Source organism: Dromiciops gliroides, chromosome 2, assembly GCF_019393635.1.
Source record: "Dromiciops gliroides isolate mDroGli1 chromosome 2, mDroGli1.pri, whole genome shotgun sequence".
Classification (NCBI taxonomy): Eukaryota; Metazoa; Chordata; class Mammalia; order Microbiotheria; family Microbiotheriidae; genus Dromiciops; species Dromiciops gliroides.
In genome coordinates, this window is record NC_057862.1 from 483,731,059 (window position 1) to 483,752,298 (window position 21,240).

The 21,240-nt window shown below is 34.9% G+C and overlaps 1 protein-coding gene across 3 annotated transcripts in view; it reads right to left on the reverse strand.

Annotated features, from left to right (window-relative positions):
- The window catches only part of FEZ2 (fasciculation and elongation protein zeta 2), a 74,697-nt gene that overhangs the window by 18,916 nt on the left and 34,541 nt on the right, over positions 1-21,240 (reverse strand). The window lies entirely within an intron of this gene.

A 21,240-nucleotide genomic window follows, 5' to 3' on the forward strand; every position in this document is an offset into this window, starting at 1 on the left:
TTTCCCTATTCCCTCTTACTCCCCATCCTTGGTGTCTTAGTCTATGTGTCTCCTTTTCAATTACTTGGTTAGAAATTAGGAGAGTAGGAAATGAAGAACTTAGTGTTTGAGGTGTAACGATTGGAATGACGCCACCTGCTGGATACTTACTGTAGAAGAGTTCTGCCCATGAAGCGAAGGTCTTTGAGGGCAAGACCAGGAGTCAGGAAGTGACGCAGACTAGTGGGAGGAGGAAGGAAGAGACTGGCGCTGACTCTGGGTCTCTTTCCTGAGGACTCTGGCGGAGAAGGGAGCTAGAAATGCGCTCTCCCTTTAATAGATAGGAATCTAGGCCTTTCTCTCTCTCTTTATCAAATTCTTATTCTCCTTAATAAATGCTTAAAAGTCTAACTCTTGCTAAAGCTTATAATTTATTGGCGACCACTCATTAGATATTTTAGACAGTTTAGCTAGAATTTTAACCCTTAACAGATGGCTGACCACGAAGAGGAAAGCTAACCCTCAGTCTTCTGATCTGCTGGTTGGGTAAGAAATTTCCCCTCCCTCTCCCTTTAACTGCTAAGTACTAGCGTACTGGCTGTGTTTTCCTTTAAATTTTTTCGAATGGACCTTTTAAACTCCCTAATTACCCTATTTTTGATTTTAGTCTGTTTAACCAGACAAATGGGAGATAAGATCATGTTAATGCTTTGTTTTTGTGGATTTTCTATTTTTCTTTTTATTTTTGTTAAAAGAGCCAGCAACTTACTCACACAAGGAAATATCTCTCCCTCTCCCAACCATGCTTTTTCAGAGAAACCTGAAGAGATTCCTGCAGCTTTTCCCAGTTCTAACACTAATTGTTGCTTTAATTTTGCATGCCTGGAGGCAATGACCCACCCTCTAGAAGCTTTTAATCCACTAGCACCTGGAGGCCAAGTGGGGGAAGAGGAATCCAGGCCTGAGTTCAAAATCAAGTCTGATTCTAATTGCGCTGGTCCCTCCCCTCCTCTACAGACCCCACCCTCTACTCCTCCCATGGCCAAGCCCATTGCTTCCCCTGCCTGGGAAGTCCAGAGATCTGATGCGCATGCTCAACTTTCTCTAACTACATTTGCAGATTCAGGCTCAGCCCTTCCCCAGCCTGGCTGTGCTTCTGAGACAATCTTAGAAAACTCTTTAAATTCCAGATATGCTCGTTTTGTTCATAATTTTGCTAACCTGCTTTTGTCTTTAATTAGTAATCTTATAAAGCATTTGTATGGTGAAAAGACTGACGGACAATATAGAGGGGTTAAAGAAGAAAAACTTAAGCTGAATAAGAATGACAATCAACATAGTTCAAGACTCTGCTTCTTTTGGCATGGAAGGGTATATATTGTACAGAAATGTAGAAGCAAGCAGCAAGGTATTGATATGAGTATTGGGGATTTTAGATATCAGAATCAAAAGTGTTCTAAATTCACTCAGATTATTAATAGTATCAGTTCAGAGGTTACATAGGATTTCTATACTATTACATATACATTTTGAAAATTAATGGTATGGGTTTATTTTCATAGAGATTTTCATGCTTTTGAGATTGTGTTTTATATTTAGTTTTTAAAACAAGGAGAATATTTGTAAAAGCTTTTTATAGTCATGTGATCAAGTTTATATTTTATAATACTCTTATTGATATTAAGTTCATATTCATTTAGATTTCCTTAGTTTGAATTTCACTGTATTATATTGTTCCATGTGTATTTTCTTCTATTCATTTGTCTATCTAATTTTGAAACATTGCAAGATGGTTTTGATTTTATTATACAATGTTAATTCTAGGAGTATTGTGCTCCCATATTCTGAGTTATTTGTTTTTGTTATTTTTTCTCAACTGATTATTTGATCAAACTCTTTAAAGCATTTCCCTAGCAAATTGTTTGCCATGGCAAGTGTAAATTGATTCTAGAAGTATTATTTTTGATAAGCATATTCCAAAAAAAAAAAAAAAGAGGGGAACATTTGTAAAAGTTTTCTTTTAAAAAAAAAAAAAGTTCTTTGAGATTCTGTTGTGCTTTAACTTGTATTTAAGTATGTTCTGATTTTTCAGAAAAGTAATTGTATACTAAGTAAAAAAAAAGGGGTATTATTTGAAATTGTTGCATAATTATATATTGTGTTCTGAGTCAAGATGTATTCACATTTTTTGCAATCATTTATTATCCTCAATTTTTAAATCCATATGAGACTTGGATTATGGGAACTTATCATTTAAGACATTAATTGCCTTTATTCTGAGTTATCAGATGCCAGTTGGCCAAGATGCCATCCAATCACAAGAGGAATACATGCAAGAGCAGACACTGAACTGTCACATGAGGGGAGACATGCATGAAGTCAAGGTATGGCCGAGGGAACGGCTTTTGACTAATGTTGAGGTTGGATTCTCTTGGTTTAATATTTTATTTTATTTTTCCCCACAATATTGTACAGATGGCTGGAAGTATTCATCCCACCCATCTCACTTCTACACCTGGCTTCCATGCTCCCTCCTATATGCCTGATGCCATGGACATCTCAGTCCCATGCATCTGATTAAGTCTGACTCAGTTTCTTCCAATATGTTCGGTGGCATGGACATATATTCCATCCACCTATTTTAAGCCTGGCATACTGTATGGGCAGTACATATTGCTCAAGTGTGGGAATGCTCATATCCCATCATTTCTCTGTTCTTTTATGGTAACCCCCATAATTATCTCAGGTGTCATGATAAATACAGTGTTGAATTTGGCCTTGACACCTGTTACCAATTATATTAGATTTTTTAATTTCTCATAATGGCATGAGGATAATTAGGCAGATGATGCAAAAAGTGATGAAACAAAGATAAAAAAATTATTTTTAATAATTAATATCGCAGCAATTGTCTTTTCAATTACCCTCCATAAGGGGGGGACTATAGTAATATTATAATTTTAAAGAATGGTTCAATTTTTGTTTTATTATATGTTTCATGTGTAACAACTAAGATTCTGAATTCCCTTAGACATGTTTTTGAAAACTTTCATTGTTTGATTTGATTATTGACAAAGCTATTTTAAAGCTGTGTTAAGCTCAATTTTGTAGGAAATTTTCCTGGCTGATTACCAGCATCCACACATCAACCCCTGAAAAGACTTCCATTCCACGACTACACCTAGAGGACATCTGAGAAAAGACTTTCAGAGACTTTAAATGAACAGTTTTGATTTGTTGTTTTTTTTCCTCTTTCTGTTATAATATACACCATCTGTAACATGTATTCTCTGCAGAGGCCCTCCCTTTGCAGGACTAATGTCAAAGCGTCGGTTCATGAGGACAAAAAAAAAAATCGCCCCTCTGGACAAAACTTTCCTCTCTTCCTTTTCTATATTGTTGTTCACATATTATTAGTTAGCAATAGTTATTATATTGTTTTTACTGTTCCGTCAAGGAAACATTTTGTTTCTTGAGGAACAACAGGGGGGACTGTAACGATTGGAATGACGCCACCTGCTGGATACTTACTGTAGAAGAGTTCTGCCCATGAAGCGAAGGTCTTTGAGGGCAAGACCAGGAGTCTTTTCTTTGGCGGGGAGGAAGTGACGCAGACTAGTGGGAGGAGGAAGGAAGAGACTGGCGCTGACTCTGGGTCTCTTTCCTGAGGACTCTGGCGGAGAAGGGAGCTAGAAATGCGCTCTCCCTTTAATAGATAGGAATCTAGGCCTTTCTCTCTCTCTTTATCAAATTCTTATTCTCCTTAATAAATGCTTAAAAGTCTAACTCTTGCTAAAGCTTATAATTTATTGGCGACCACTCATTAGATATTTTAGACAGTTTAGCTAGAATTTTAACCCTTAACAGAGGGAATAAGGGGACCTGAACTTCCTCTTGTGGCATATGCAATGATGGAATTATCCTAGTGATGGCTTGGGACAAGTAAGAGACAGTTGTTTCCTGAACTGCATCTTCCTACCACAAGGACCTTTCAAAATATCAAACTTCCACAGTTGAGCTACTGGCTCTTTCAGAAATCTTTTGATATTTATTGTGAGGTTTTCAGTTCTGCATATATAGCTTTTCTACCACATACATATTCATGATTCTATTATTCAACCTCACATGCCCTTGTGTCAGTTATCTCAGCTCAGAGAGTCAGGTGACCAAGCTAAGAGGACAAGGATTCAATTGAAAGAAACAGTCTGTTCAACCGAAGCAGAGAGATGGAGGAGAGTCACTCAACATGCTTTAACTCAGGGTCTTGATGGGATTAAAAAAAAAAAAAGACTGATGCTCCAACTATTTATATTTAGTGCTTCCCAAGTCAGTTACAAACTGGAGGATGGGATTTCCTGAGACGAAGATCCAGATGTTACTGCTGGGCTTCTTCCTTTCTGGAATATCTCCCAAGGAGGATAGGATAGATCAGAAACATGGAAAAACTGATTCACTGGATATATTTCATTCATCATTACAGAAATTTCAACAGGCCCCCTCAAAACAGTTACCTATCAAAGAGAGTCTGCTTTTGCTGACAAGAGTCCCCCTATCTTGTGTACAGCTATTTCCACATTTTTTCTATCTCTATTTAAATGCCACTTTGCCAATAAACTTCATGTCATTTACATGCCCTAGAATGCCCTCTCTACAAACCTCTGACTCTACCAAAGAATTATTTTGTAGAGCAAGAAAAAATAATAAGGAAATTCATCTATAAGAACAAAAGGTCAAGAATATGAAGGGAATCGATAAAATATATGAAGGAAGGTGGTCTAGTGCTACTAGATTTCAAACTATACTACAAAGTGGTAATCAAAAAAATCAGGTACTGGCTAAAAATTAGAGTGGTAGATCAGTGGAAGATATTAGGTACACAATACACTGTAGTAAATGACCATAGTAATCTAGTGTTTGAAAAACCCAAAAATCCAAGACTTGGGAGGAAAAACTCATTATCTGACAAAAATTGCTCAGAAAACTAGAAAGCAATTTGACAGAAGATAGATATAGACCAGAATCTCACACAGTATACCAAGATAAGATCAGAATGGATAAATGATTCATACATAAGGGGTGATATTATAAGTAAATTAGGGGAGCATGGGAAAACATACCTGTCAGATTTATGGATAAGGAAAAAGTTTATGACCAAGAAAGAGATTGAGAAGATCTTGGGAAATAAAATGGATAATTTTAGTTACACAAAATTAAAAAGCGTTTGCAAAAATAAAACCAATGCAGCCAAGATTAGAAGGAAAAAAAGAATCCAGGGGAAAAATTTATATCAAGTTTCTCTGATAAAGCTTTCATTTCTCAAGCATATCGCTAACTGAGCCTAATTTATAAAAATCAGCGCCATTCCCCAGTTAATAGTCAAAGGATATGAATGGGCAGTTTTCAGAAGAAATCAAAGCTATCAATAGTCACATAAAAATGTTCCTAATTGCTACTAATCAGAGAAATGCAAACTAAAAATGACACACCACACATACCAAATTGGCCGACATGACAGAAAAGGAAAATGACCAAAGTTGGAGGGGATGTGGGACACTAATGCATTGCTGGTGGAGTTGTAAACTAATTCAACCATTCTAGAGAACAATCTGGAACTATGCCCAAAAGGGTTATAAAACTGCATACCCTTTAACCCAGCAATACCACTATTAGGTCTATATTCCAAAGAGATCGGAGCAAAGGGAAAAGAACTTATTCATGCAAAAAGTATTTATAGCAGCTCTTTTTTTAGTGGCAAAGAATTGGAAATTGTAGGGATACCCATCAATTGTTGAATGGCTGAACAAGTTGTGGTATATGATTGTGATGGAATACTACTGTGCTTTATGAACAAGATGCTTTCAGGAAAAACTTGGAAAACATATATGAACACATACAAATTGAAAGCATTGTACACAGTAACAGCAATATTGTATGATGATCAACTGTGAATGACTTTGATCAAGACAAAGACCCAAGATAATTCCAAACAACTCATGATGAAAAATGCTATCCACCTTGAGAGAACAGATGAACTCTGAATGCAGACTGAAGCATACTTTTTTTTAAATTTATTTTTTGTGGGGTTTTTTATCTGTGTTTTCTTTTGCAACATGGCTAATATGGAAATATGTTATGTATGTATGGCTTCACATGTATAATCTATATTAAATTGTTTGCCTTCTCAAGAAGGAGGGAGAAAGAGAATATGGAAATCAAAATGTTTTAAAGATTTTTAAAATATCTTTTTACATATAACTGGGAAAATGAAATAAATTTTAGAAATATAAATGACTATTAAGAAGACCTTTGTTATGTCTTGTATATAAGTCCCAGAAGGACAACAGACCTCACTATTTTTGTTATCAGGTCAACAAATCACTGCCTCAGTGCCTCTGGAAATCACCAGTCATCATTACTCTTCATTTTTCCCTCTCACCCTCACTGGATGTGGTTCCTCTATGTCCTTACATAGAGAATAAGCTGCTGGTTCTTTCCCTGAGTATTCAGCTCTTTTCTTATCAGGAAAAACCCTCAAATTGGTTTGGTTTGGTTTCTTTTTTCTCCATGTATACTTTTATTCTTTTTCTTCTCTTCCCCTCCTTTATAATTCTTCCCCTCTCTAACCTCCTTTCAACTAAAGCCCCACTTCTTTTGTTTATTAAGGAACACCTCATTGCTCCTAGTGCCCTGGGTTGAAGAGGACCATTCCTCAAATCCCTTCATAGTCTCCTTACAAGCACAGATCAACCTATACTTAGAACATAGATAGCAGTCATTTGGCTATAGCAGAAATCTAAACTATTACTAACATCACACAAGTAACTCTACAATCCATCCTAACCTCTATACCAGATGAGATTTTTTAAAAATCTATTTGTAAATATTTATACCGTATTCACCTTTCCTTAGTCAGAAGCTCCAAAGCTACCTCCAACTTCTCCCTTCCTTGCTAACCTTCTATCACCCACCATTCATCAACTCTACCAATTTGCTTTACCCACCAGTATGTTCAACTCACCTTCTCTTTCTTATCCAGCTGTTTTAATTACTTTCCCTTTCCTACTCCCTAATTCTACCAAATCTCAGTCCTTCAGCCTTCTCTTATAGATGTTAGATATATAATCTGTACCTGAAGATCATTTTCTTTCAGTTTCCTTAATTTCTCAAAACCTCTCTTTCCTAAACTCAGTCTCTTACCTTCTTCACAAGTTCAAAGCCTTTCTAATCATTTATACATTGTTTCTCTGTATTCAGCTTAACTCTTTCCCCCTTCCCCTGATCCTCCCATAATCTTCTCCCATATCAGTGGAAAGCTGAATCAAAGTACACACAGTTAGTTGAAGCAGCAAACATACAAATGACTACTTGTCATGTAGCTTGCTAATAAAATATCCTCCTGATGACTAATTTTTTATTGGCAGTTGAGTGGCTCAGTGGATGGAGTGCTGTACCTAAAGTCAAGAAGTCCAGAGTTCCAATCCAATATCAGACACTTAATAGTTGTGTGATCCTTGAGTCAGTTGAGAATGTTACTAGTTGCAAAGAACATAAATTTTAATCTTATAAAACTAATTATTAAAAAAAATTATTATTTTCCCAGTTAGGGGTCCCAATACTATTTTAGCATGATATTGGGGTAAAAGTAGTAGATTTAAAGTAAAAAGAAGAGGACACTAATGCTAGCCCTACTAATTACAACCTTATAGCCTTGACAAGTCCTTTTGACTTCTTGGCCTTCAGTTTTCTCATCTGTAAAATAAAGGGGGTTGGACTAAATGATATCTAAGAGTGAGGCCCAGGGCAGGGCAGGAGCCTAGCACCGAGGGGGTCGGGGCAAGTCAGCAGGAGCTACAGGCCACAGCCGACCAACTGAGGCCCCTGGAACCTGGCTCAAAAATCTGGTGGCCAAGAAGGACAGTGGAAAAACCTACCTGCACCGGCCAGGAGAGCAGGCTGCCTGTGGGGCCGCGAGCAGGACAGACGGGATTGGGTGCCTGGCCGAGCACATTCAGACAGGAAGTGGTGCAGGGGGGATGAACTACACACACTATAAAGGCCTCAGAGTAAAAAGCCGGTAACACAGCACCTATACCCGTGCACAAGAAGTCCCAAACAGGGACCCTGATGCCCGCAGAGCAGACCTCTACTTAAAAAATAAATAAATAAGCTGCAATAATGAGTAAGAAGCAAAAAAGAGCCCTCTCCATTGAGAGCTTCTGTATCAATAGGGAAGAAGCCAACACAAACTCAGATGAGGACAATACCCTCATATTGCCTACATCTGAGGCCTCACGAGGGAAGGTGAATTGATCTCAAGAACAAAAAGCCTTACTGGAAGAACTCAAAAAGGATTTAAAAAATCAATTGAGAGAGGTAGAGGAAAAAATGGGGAGAGAAATGAAAGCAAAACAAGAAAACTATGAAAAAAGAATCAGCAGCTTGGAAAAGGAAGCACAAAGATTGACTGGCCAAATGGAAAAAAAAAGTGCATAATTTCACTGAAGAAAACAATGCCTTAAAAAATTCATTTGGCCAAATGGAAAAAAAGGTGCATAATCTCATTGAAGAAAACACTGCCTTAAAAAATTCATTTGGCCAAATGGAAAAAAAGGTGCATAATCTGACTGAAGAAAACAATGCCTTAAAAATTAAAATTGGACAGTTGGAAGATAAGGAATCCATGAGACACCAGGAATCAGTCAAGCAGAATCAAAAGAATGAAAAAATAGAAGAAAATGTGAAATACCTCATTGGAAAGACAACTGATCTGGAAAACAGATCCAGGAGAGACAATTTGAGAATCATTGGACTGTCCAAAAGCCATGACCAGAAAAAGAATCTAGACACCATATTCCAGGAAATTATTAAGGAGAACTGCCCTGATATCATAGAATCAGAAAATAAAATCATCATTGAAAGAATCCACCGATCACCTCCTGAAAGAGACCCCAAAAGGAAAACTCCAAGGAATATTGTAGCCAAATTCCAGAATTATCAGGTGAAGGAGAAAATACTCCAAGCAGCCAGGAAGAAGCAATTTAAATATCATGGAGCCACAGTCAGGATTGCTCAGGACCTGGCAGCTTCAACACTAAAGGACCCCAAGGCTTGGAATATGATATTTCAGAAGGCAAAGGAGCTTGGATTGCAGCCAAGAATCTATTACCCAGCAAAAATGTGCATTCTCTTTCAGGGGAAAAGATGGACATTTAACAATATTTGGGACTTTGAATCTTTCCTGATGAAAAGACCAGAACTGAATAGAAAATTCGATCTTAACATACAAGACTCAAGAGACGTTTTAAAAGGTAAACAGAGGGGGGAAAAAAAAAGTTACCCTATGAGGTTAAACTGTTTATATCCCTACACGGGAAGATAATACTAATAACTCTTAAGAACTGTAAATGTATTTGGGCAGAGAGAAGGAGTGTACACAGAGGGTATAAATATAAATTGTCTTTCATGTGATGATAGAAAAAAAAATTAAGGGGTTACAAAGGGAGTCTATGGGGAGGAGAGGAAAGGGGAGGTGGAATGGGATGAATTATATCATATGAAGAGATGGAAAAAAAAACCTATTACAATAGAGGGAAAGAAAGGAGGGGTGAACATTGTTTCAACCCTACTCTCATTAGATTTGATTCAAAGAGGGAATAACATATACATTCACTGGGATAAAGAAACTTAACTCACTCTTTAGGGAAGCAAAAGGAGAAGGGAAAGGAGGGAACTGACAGAAGGGAGGACAAAAGCAAGGGAGAAAAAGGTAAAGAAAAGAGAGGGGGTGATAAAAAGGGAGGGCAGATTGGGGGAGGCAGGGGTAAGAAGTAAAACGTCGGTGAGGAGGAATATGGTGAAAGAAGGGGGGAAAAGTACAAAGGGGGTAAATAGAATGGAGGGGAATAGACAGTCAGTAATAATAACCGTGAATGTGAATGGGATGAACTCTGCTATAAAATGGAAGCAAATTGCAGAGTGGATTAAAAACCAGAATCCTACCATATGCTGTTTACAAGAAACACATTTGAAGCAGAAAGATACACACAGGGTAAAGGTAAAAGGCTGGAGCAGAATATATTATGCTTCAGCTAAAGTAAAAAAAGCAGGGGTAGCAATCCTTATCTCAGACAAAGTGCAAGCAAAAAAAGATCTCATTAAAAGAGATAAGGAAGGAAATTACATCTTGCTTAAAGGTACTATAGATAATAAAGTAATATCAATATTAAATACGTATGCGCCAAGTGGTATAGCATCCAAGTTCTTAGAGGAGAAATTAAATGAGTTACAAGAGGAATTAGACAGTAATACTATACTAGTGGTGGATCTGAATCTCCCCCTCTCAGAATTAGATAAATCTAGCTGAAAAATAAATAAGAAAGAAGTGAAAGAAGTGAATAGATTACTAGAAAAGTTAGACATGATAGATATCTGGAGAAAATTGAACGGGGATAGAAAGGAATATACCTTTTTCTCAGCAGTACATGGCACATTTTCAAAAATTGACCATGTATTAGGGCACAAAAACATCATAGTCAAATGTAGAAAGGCAGAAATAGTAAATGCATCCTTTTAGATCATGATGCAATAAAAATTACGTGTAAGAAAGAGCTAGGGAAAAGTAGAATGAAAATCAATTGGAAACTAAATAATTTCATTCTAAAGAATGAATGGGCCAAACAACAAATCATAGAAACAATCAATAACTATATCCAAGAGAATGACAATAATGAGACAACATACCAAAATCTATGGGATGCAACCAAAGCAGTGCTTAGGGGAAAATTTATAGCTCTAAATTCTTACAGGAATAAAAAAGAGAAAGAGGAGATTAATGAATTGGGCATGTAACTTAAAAAGCTAGAAAAAGAACAAATTAGAAATCCCCAATTAGATACTAAATTAGAGATCCTGAAAATCAAAGGAGAAATTAATAAGATTGAAAGCAAAAAAACTATAGAATTAATCAATAAAACTAAGAGCTGGTTTTCTGAAAAAACCAATAAAATAGATAAAATATTGGTTAATTTGATTAAAAAAAAGAAAGAAGAAAACCAAATCACCAGTATCAAAAATGAAAAGGGTGATGTTACCACCAATGAAGTGGAAATTAAATTAATAATTAGGATTTTTTTTGCCCAACTGTATGCCAATAAATTTGACAATCTAAATGAAATGGATGAATATTTACAAAAATACAAACTGCCCAGGTTAACTGAAGAAGAAATAAAATCCTTAAATAAACCCATATTAGAAAAAGAAATTGAACAAGCCATTAATGAACTCCCTAAGAAAAAATCCCCAGGGCCAGATGGGTTTACAGGTGAATTTTACCAAACATTTAAGGAACAATTAATTCCAATATTATACAAATTATTTGGAAAAATAGATGAAGAAGGAGTTTTCCAAATTCGTTTTATGACACAAATATGGTGGTGATACCAAAACCAGGCAAAGCAAAAACAGAGAAAGAAAATTATAGACCAATTTCCCTAATGAATATTGATGCTAAAATCTTAAATAAGATATTAGCAAGGAGATTACAGCAAGTGATCACCAGGATAATACACTATGACCAGGTGGGATTTATACCAGGAATGCAGGGCTGGATCAACATTAGGAAAAGTATTAACATAATCAACCCCATCAATAAGAAAACCAACCAAAATCATATGATTATCTCAATAGATGCAGAGAAAGCTTTTGACAAAATATAACACCCATTCCTAATAAAAACACTAGAGAGTTTAGGAATAGGTGGAGCTTTCCGTAAAATAATAAACAGTATCTACCTAAAGCCATCAGCAAGTATTATATGCAATGGAGATAAATTAGAGGCCTTCCCAATAAGATCAGGGGTGAAACAGGGATGTCCATTATCACCCCTATTATTTAATATTATCATAGAAATGTTAGCTTTAGCAATCAGAGAAGAGAAAGGAATTAAAGGAATTAGAATAGGCAAGGAGGAAACAAAACTATCACTCTTTGCAGATGATATGATGGTATACTTAAAGAATCCTAGAGAATCAACTCAAAAATTACTTGAAACAATGAACAACTTTAGCAAAGTAGCAGGATATAAAATAAATCCACATAAATCACAGCATTTCTATACATGACCAACAAAGTTCAGCAGCAAGAGATAGAAAGAGAAATTCCATTTAAAGTAATGGTAGATAATATAAAATACTTGGGAGTCTACTTGACAAGACAAACCCAGGAACTCTATGAACACAACTACCAAACACTCTTCACACAAATCAAATCAGATCTAAATAATTGGAAAGATATCAATTGCTCATGGATAGGCAGAGCTAATATAGTAAAAATGACAATACTGCCTAAATTAATTTACTTATTCAGTGCCATACCAATCAGACTACCTAAAAATTATTTTATAGAGCTAGAAAAAATAATAACAAAATTCATCTGGAAAAACAAAAAATCAAGAATATCAAGGGAAATAATGAAAAAAAATTCACAGGAAGGTGGGTTAACGGTACCAAACCTGGAGCTTTACTATAAAGCGGCAGTCATCAAAACTATCTGGTACTGGCTAAAAAATAGAGTGGTAGATCAATGGAATAGGCTAGGCTCAGGAAATGCAGTAGTAAATGACACTAGTAATGTAGTGTTTGATAAACCCAAAGACTACAGCTTCTGGGATAGGAACTCAGTATTTGACAAAAACTGCTGGGAAAACTGGAAGATAGTATGGCAGAAATTAGGCATAGACCAACATCTTACACCTTATACTAAAATAAGGTCAAAATGGGTACATGATTTAGACATAAGAGGTGATACCATAGGTAAATTAGGAGAGAAAGGAATAGTCTACCTATCAGATCTTTGGAAAGGAAAACAGTTTTTGACCAAACAAGAGATAGAATATATTATAAAATGCAAAATGGATGATTTTGATTACATTAAATTAAAAAATTTTTGTACAAACAGAAGCAATGCATCCAAAATTAGAAGGGAGGCAGAAAGCTGGGAAACAATTTTTATGGCCAGTACTTCTGATAAAGGCCTCATCTCTAAAATATATAGGGAACTAAATCAAATTTATAAGAATCCAAGTCATTCCCCAATTGAGAAATGGTCAAAGGATATGAACAGGCAGTTTTCTGATGAAGAAACCAAAGCTATCTATTCCCATATGAAAAAATGCTCTAAATCTCTAATGATTAGAGAGATGCAAATTAAAACAACTCTGAGGTACCACCTGACACCTATCAGATTGGCTAAAATGACAAAAAAGTAAAATAATAAATGTTGGAGAAGCTGTGGAAAAATTGGAACACTAATGCATTGTTGGTGGAACTGTGAACTGATCCAACCATTCTGGAGAGCAATTTGAAATTATGCCCAAAGGGCGATAAAGCTGTGCATACCCTTTGACCCAGCAATACCACTTTTGGGTCTTTTTCCCAAAGAAATCATGGAAAGGGGAAAGGGACCCACATGTACAAAAATATTTATAGCTGCTCTTTACGTGGTGGCAAGGAATTGGAAGTTGAGGGGGTGCCCATCCATTGGGGAATGGCTGGACAAGTTGTGGTATATGAATACAATGGAATACTATTGTGCTGTAAGAAACGATGAGCAGGAGGAGTTCAGAGAAACCTGGAGGGTCTTGCGTGGGCTGATGCTGAGTGAGATGAGAAGAACTAGAAGAACATTATACACAGTATCATCAACATTGAGTGTTGATCTACTGTGATGGACTATATTCTTCTCACCAATGCAATGGTACAGAAGAGTTCCAGGGAACTCATGATAGAAGAGGATCTCCAAATCCAAGAAAAAAAAAAAGAAAAGAACTGCGGAGTATAGATGCTGAATGAACCATACTATTTCTTTTGTTTTGGGTGCTGTTGTTTTTTTCTATTTTGAGGTTTTTCATCATTGCTCTGATTTTTTCTCTTATAACATGACTAATGCAGAAACAGGATTAATGTTATTATGTATGTATGTATGTATGTATGTATGTATGTATGTATGTGTGTATATATATATATATATATATATATAAAAATAAAACCTATATCAGATTACCTGCTGTCTAGGGGAAGGGGGAGGGAGAAAAATCTGAAATTGTAAAGCTTGTATAAACAAAATTTGAGAACTATCTTTACATGTAACGGAAAAAAATAAAATACTTTACTAATTTTAAAAAAAAAGTATAGATGAATAGTCCTTTTTTAAAAAAACTCAAAAGTGGCATATTCACATATTGTCAGGACTTTTAAAGCAGAGGAGAAATAATTAGAAAAAAATTATTGAGTTGCATTAATTTATCATACTATCAACTCACATTTTAAAATCTTTGCAGGCAAGAACCACATTAGTTATTCCTTCTGTATGGCACAGAGACGATAGCTAATAAAAAACACTAACTATATACAACTGTTGACCTGACTTAACTTGACACCATTTTTTAATGGTGTGTAACAAAGTAGTAAAGAGACTTCATTTTACATAATCCTAAGAATCACATCTTAACCATACAGTACAATACATGTGGAATCAAGATGATATAATCAGATGTAATGGACAAAATACCAGACTGTTAAGATACAAGATCATAGATTTACAGCTGAAAAATACTTTAAAGGTCATCTAATACAACCCCTAGTTATAGAGGAGGAAAATGAAGCCTAGAAAAGTTAAATAAGCTGTCCAAAATCATATACTTAGGAATACAAATGCCAATCCTTCTCTGGGCCAATAATTTATTATAGACCCTTGAACAAAGCAACAGATTTTGAGATATCAGTTTTCTGACGTATAAATTGAGGAAGTTAAATTAATCTAAATTCCCTTCCTTCTCTAAAATTCTACAAAATCAAACAATTAATAAATATGTATGCTTAATACCTAATAGACAAGCAGCAGAGTACAAGGACCTATGCAACTCCTGTTCTAAAGAAGTGTTCGATTTATTTTGGGCAATAAAATATAAACCATATGAAAAATTAAATAATACAATGGAGGTGGCAAAGGAAATAGGGAAGTTTTGGGATAAGAGGAAAGTAGCAAGTATCAGAAAATGAAGGAAACAGAAGGCTGAAGTGAAAAAAACAAAGCAACAAGGACAAAGAGGAGACTAGACAGGAGAGAAAAGAAAATTGTTCCTAAGAAGTAAAATGAGAACTCCTTAAAAGATTTTTTTTGTTATTGTTAAAAGCAAAATTTTTAATAATTTGTCATGTAAACTCCCATGTGTCAAGCACTCTATAAAATGACGTATCTTTCTTTCTACCTCCCCCCCACCCCAATTTCAAAGCAATTGAAACAAAAATGGCAAAATTCAAAGAAATATGTTAAACCTTCTTGTTGGGAACCTTTACCTCATTCAGAAGCACTGCACCATGAACTTGTGAACCAATACAACACCAAGATAAACTTATGGTTCTTTAGCTGAGTGAGAAGAATGGCCTAATCTGCATGAGAGTTTCACATGTTGTAATGAACAATACAGGAGTACAATGAATTGGATTTTTTTTTTTTTGCTGAACATCTACTCACCCAGCAAATCCAGACACTGATGGAACCAAGCTTCAAGGTTATAAACACAAAACAAAGGAAAGGTTATGCATAAATAAAAAGTTGTAAATTTTAATTAAAATAAATGACAGTAACAGCTATGACAGAAAATCCAATTTACTCAGTGATTATTGGATGTTTAGAAGTTCATTCCTCTAATGCACAATGGACCAACCATTTCCAAAATTAAAATGGAAAATATGAATGGTAGGTTTAGTTTATACAGAGTTAAGCTGGTAAAGATATGGGCCTACTTCTTTTTGGAATCTATCCAATAACTTTTTTCACTTGTCTTCTCACAAAACAATTATGATGTCTATGTAAAGTGCCCCTTGCAGAATGGAATTTTTGATAAGACCAAGTTTAAGAAGTAGGAAAATGATTAAGCATTACAATATTTACCTAATTACTAATCCCACTACTGAAAAGGTGCCAAAAAACATTAATACATAGACTGGGGAAGTTAATTACTTGGTTCAATGTTTAAGTAATATTAGTCATACTTGAGAATGTGCATAATTGTCTAATGACTACTTCCTTCCCTAGTTGAGTATGTGCTTAAACTATTCCCACTGTTCATTAACAGGAAGATCTTTTTTTGCATAAAGCTAAAAGCAACTGAGTATAAATAAGAGGTAAAAACCAAAGACAATAATATCCTGAGTTAGAGAAAAAAGCCACATTTTCCAAGATCTTCAAGTCTACACATAAAGACTCTAAAACACTGAAACTCTGGCATCTAGAATTCCTCCCATCAATATCTCTGTAACCCTGACAGATCACTACCTACTCCTAAAGGAAATTAGAAATTAGAATACTTATCTTTTAAAAAGTTAATTCACATTTTTCTTATCTTCAAGCAGAATAACAATATTTCAGATTCTAGTAGCTGAGATCCTGGCTTAAAAGACTAAAGATAATCTATAGAATAGAAATCATTGTCTGTGACACCTAAAATCAGCCAAAAAAACTAAACCGGAAGTTCTAATACCTTTAAGAAATTCAAGGTCGCTAAGGAAAAAGTGAGAGAGAGAGAGAGAGAGAGAGAGAGAGAGGAATGGAGGGAGGGAAGGAGGGAGGAAGGAACGAAGGAAAGAAGGAAGGAAGGAAGGAAGAAACCATGAAAACTTAAAAGCAAAACTAATCTGGTACAGTGAAAGAATGGGGGGGGGGCAGAAGTACTGAGAGGAAGTCTCTCTCTCTCTCTCTCTCTCTCTCTCTCTCTCTCTCTCTCTCTCTCTCTCACACACACACACACACACACACACACACACACAATTATTTGAAAAGAATACTGAAAAAAGAAAAAAAGAAAAGAAAAGCATACTGATCCAGGTAAAGGAAATGAAGCCAATAGAAACCTATTATACTATTGCTATCATACCCTTCTCTCACCTCCAGGTGTTTCCTAATAGTAAGCAAATTCTATGAGTGGGATCAGATCAGATTTTTTTTTAAGCCTAAAGCTCTAAGTAGAAATAAGTTTAAGGGGTACCAAAATGCTCCTGGAAACAAATTCACATCTTTGGTTTCTCCTCAATAATATTTTCTATACTTAAGAATTCAAAACTGTGAGAAGAAAATAAACAAAATTATGATTTATTACTGTGTGGCAATATAAATTATTTTCAACAAAGTTTAAATTATATAATTTTCAAATGCAAATTTTTAGGTTTGTTGGATTTTTTGTTTTTAATAAGAGAAAAAATTGTATTCAAAATTATCAGAATATAAAATATGAAAAAATAACTTAAGATAAAAGCAAAGGGACATATTCATATTTGGTTTAACCAATGGCTTTACAAGAAGGTAGAAAAGTTTTTATATCCAACTGAAGTTATTTTTTAAACATAGTTAAAACAAACTATTTCACATATGTTTCAAAACATGGATCCTGGCAAAAGGCAGAAAACTGAATTGAAATATGACAGATAAAGTTCCTGAAATATATTTTTCAAAAAAAAAATTCTATTTTATAAGTATTCCATTAGAACAAAAAAGAAAAGAGGCAACAAAAAGATTTCCAAGGCTACTGACCTAACATAAACTGAGATCTAACTAGAATAGTAACTAGTCTAATTTTTTTCTTCTGAAATTTCACTCAACTGTCAGTAAATCTGGTGATGAAATTAAACTGCCACTAAGTATTTTCAAAAGTCATTTAAGAATTACTAACCATCACATCAACCTGTGTTTGATCATTCTAAGCATCTATAAGGACAAACCATGTACTGTTATTCTGAGGCTTTTGCACAGACTTGTCATGTCCTCATTACACATCAAATGGGCACAGATGGTTCTAACATTTTGGTTGGGCTATTGTAAAGCCTAGTGTTATCATCAATCTGACAAACAATAATCAACATGAAATACCGTCAAATAATGCAAAAATATCAAAAACAGATCATAAATAGTGAATGCTCTATGGAAAGTGTTTATATCCAAAACCAAATTTGTACCATTGGCAACAAAAAAGTTTTGACTACCTCTTTAAAACATGTAATAATTGTCAATAAATGTATACATCTATGTTAAATCTTCCTAAAACTTAACATATGCATGTTTTATTAACAAAACTATTTCAAAAATGATTATATGCTAAAAAGTATACAGGATCTCACTTTAGGAAATGCCTTTATAACACCCAGTTCCATGCAAAGATGTGCTTTCATTTTTTAATTGTTAGTCATAACTAATATTGTTTCCTTCATGTGGATATTAATTCTATGGCAACAGGTTTTGGAATAAAAGGACCTGTGTTCAAATCCTACCTCTGCCAATTAGTATCTGTGTGATCCTGGGTAAGTCCTCAGTTTCAACAGCCCATAAAATAAGGAGACTGGACTAAATGACCTTTAAAATCCCTTCTAATTCTAAATCTATGATACTATAACTTGAGAAATACTTTATAAAAGATGCATTCACAAGTTACTTTCTATTTAAATTTTACAATCTATTTGTTAAATCTTTTCTGTGATAATATCTTTCTTGCTATTGGTGCCTGTATTCATAGACTATCATAAAATAGTGCTCTAAATAATGAAAATAATAGACATTTATAACACTTTAGAGTTTACAAAGCATTTTATATACATTTTAGCTTCAGATTACCTAGTAAAGTAGTTAATATTATCATTCCCATTTTGCAGATGAGAAAACTCAAGCCAAAAGAAGTTAAATGAATTGACCATGGTCACACAGGCAGTGCCAAAAAGTAGAAGCTAAATCCAACTCTTTCTATCCAAGGCAAAGATCTCAGACATTCTAGGCCTGAGATCAGCAAACTTTTTCCTGCAAAGGGTCAGATAATAAATATTTTAGGCTTTGCAGGCCACGAGGCAAAATCAAGGATATTATGTAGTTACATAACAAGAAAGAAAACAAATTTCCACAAATTTTATCAACAAAATGTCAAATATGATAATAACAAAGTACAATTTTTTTTGTAATATGCACACCTACTAAAGCAGAGAATGTTATTCTTTGTAAGGGATAACATTTCTTTTCATTGAGGTTCAAAGTTAGTATTCCCTATCATCAAAATACATTGCAAATGTTCATCTGTTAATACGAATTGTAAGATTTTACCTATTTTATCTCTGAAAATGTTTTTTACACACAGATAGGTACTGCCAAATACTGATATCAATGCACAAGCCTATGATTTTAAATGAGTATATTCATACATTAGATAGCATTTATAGAATTCTACTAGATTTTTTCTTGATATTTGCCTTTTAGCATATTATTAGTTTAAAGATTAATCACTTCAAATTCAAGGAATTTGCGGAAGCTCCACAATAGCACACTTAAATGAACTATGAAATCTGGGCATTTCTTCTGCACTTATATCAAGATTCAAAGAGTACAACTAGAACTTTAGTTTGAGCTTCCAAAAGATATCCACTGCGAGGCAGCTAGGTGGCGCAGTGGATAGAGCATCGACCCTGGATTCAGGAGGACCTGAGTTCAAATCCAACCTCAGACCCTTGACACTTACTAGCTGTGTGGCCCTGGGCAAATCACTTAACCCCAATTGCCTCCCCCCCAAAAAAATATCTACTGCAAATTCGTATGGAAATAGAGACCTCACTTCTTGTTTTAACTTCTGACAGCACAAGAAGCATAAAAAGCAGCATGACATTAGTTATGATTGAAATGTTAATTTTCATCAATTTACTACAGCATAAGTTTTCCATAAAATTGCTTTTGTGCCTTATAATTTTAGGTTGCATTCATTAAGAAACAACACCAATTTGGAAAAGTTAATTTCCCAAATCATTCACTGACTTGGTTTTTTTCTGTTGTCACATCTTCCAAGGAACTCTGAACAGTCTTGAGATATGGATGGGAGACAACCTCACTATAAGGCAGCATTTTGTTCTACCAAATCATGTTTTTCATAATTAACAAATAATACACACAATCAGATTTTATTTTATTTTTATCTTTCAATTACTTGTGAAATGGCAAAGATGTGTTACATAACTGAATATTTCTCAGTGAAAGACGGTTTTCTGCTCATATCCACATCAAGAATGTGATTCTGTCAAGGTTTTGTATGAGTGAAAGAACAGACTTATGGATTAGTTGTTGCTGATGTGCTTGGATCAGAGGACATGGGTTCAAATCTCACCACTCAGGGGCAGCCAGGCAGCACAAAGGGTTAAAGCACCAGCCCTGGATTCAGGAGGACCTGAGTTCAAATTTGACACTTGACACTTACTAGCTGTGTGACCCTGGGCATGTCACTTAGCCCTCACTGCCCTGCAAAAACAAAAGAAAAGAACAACAAAAAAACACAAAGCAAACAAATCTCACCACTGATATTTACTACCTTTGGTGAGCTTGGCAAGTCACTTAACCCCCTTGGGCCTCAGTTTCTTGAGATTTTTTTAGCATCCCTGGACTAAACAAAGACATAACTTACAAATAAACCAGCACAAGCTACTCTATGAGGCATTAATCATGGAAAGACACTTAAAATTAGTTTTTCATTATAATGATTGTTACTCATACTGTTAACAAAATAAGTACAGATCCCAATATTGTGAGAAAAAATCCAAAGTCAAAAGAAAAATAAATTGGTAATGCAACATCAGAACAGCAAATAATAAAGGCAATATGAGTATCTGAAATACTAAATACAAGCTTCAATGGTATGAAATCACCCAGGGTCACACAGCTAGTAAGTGTCAAGTGTCTGAGCCCGGATTTGAACTCAGGTACTCCTGAATCCAGGGCCGGTGCTTTAACCACTGTGCCACCTAGTTGCCCAACAAAGCAAGATTTTAAGAAGCAATTTCACAAGACTGAAACACCCAAGATGTTCACAATCATTCTGAGACTATTTCATTACAAAATACCAGAAAACCAAATTACAATTAGAGTTTCTTTATCAAATCAACTCCTTGGCACAAATCGTATGAAGCAGAGTTGCCCAATGGCTAAAATTTTAACCAACCTTTGATATATCACAATGCTGAAATCCACAAGATGCCTAGAAATTGGTTTAAGGACAATTTCTGTTTCTTTGAAAAGCATTCTTATTTGCCTTGCCTTTTCTTAGAAGAAAGCCATCCCATATTACCATGTTTTTTCAAATGAAAAGTAAATTTTATTCTCTAACAGAAACATTTATTTGAAGGAAGAAATTTTGAACTATGTGTGGTATGAATATAAAGTAATAAGTGATTTGTTTCTTTCAATATA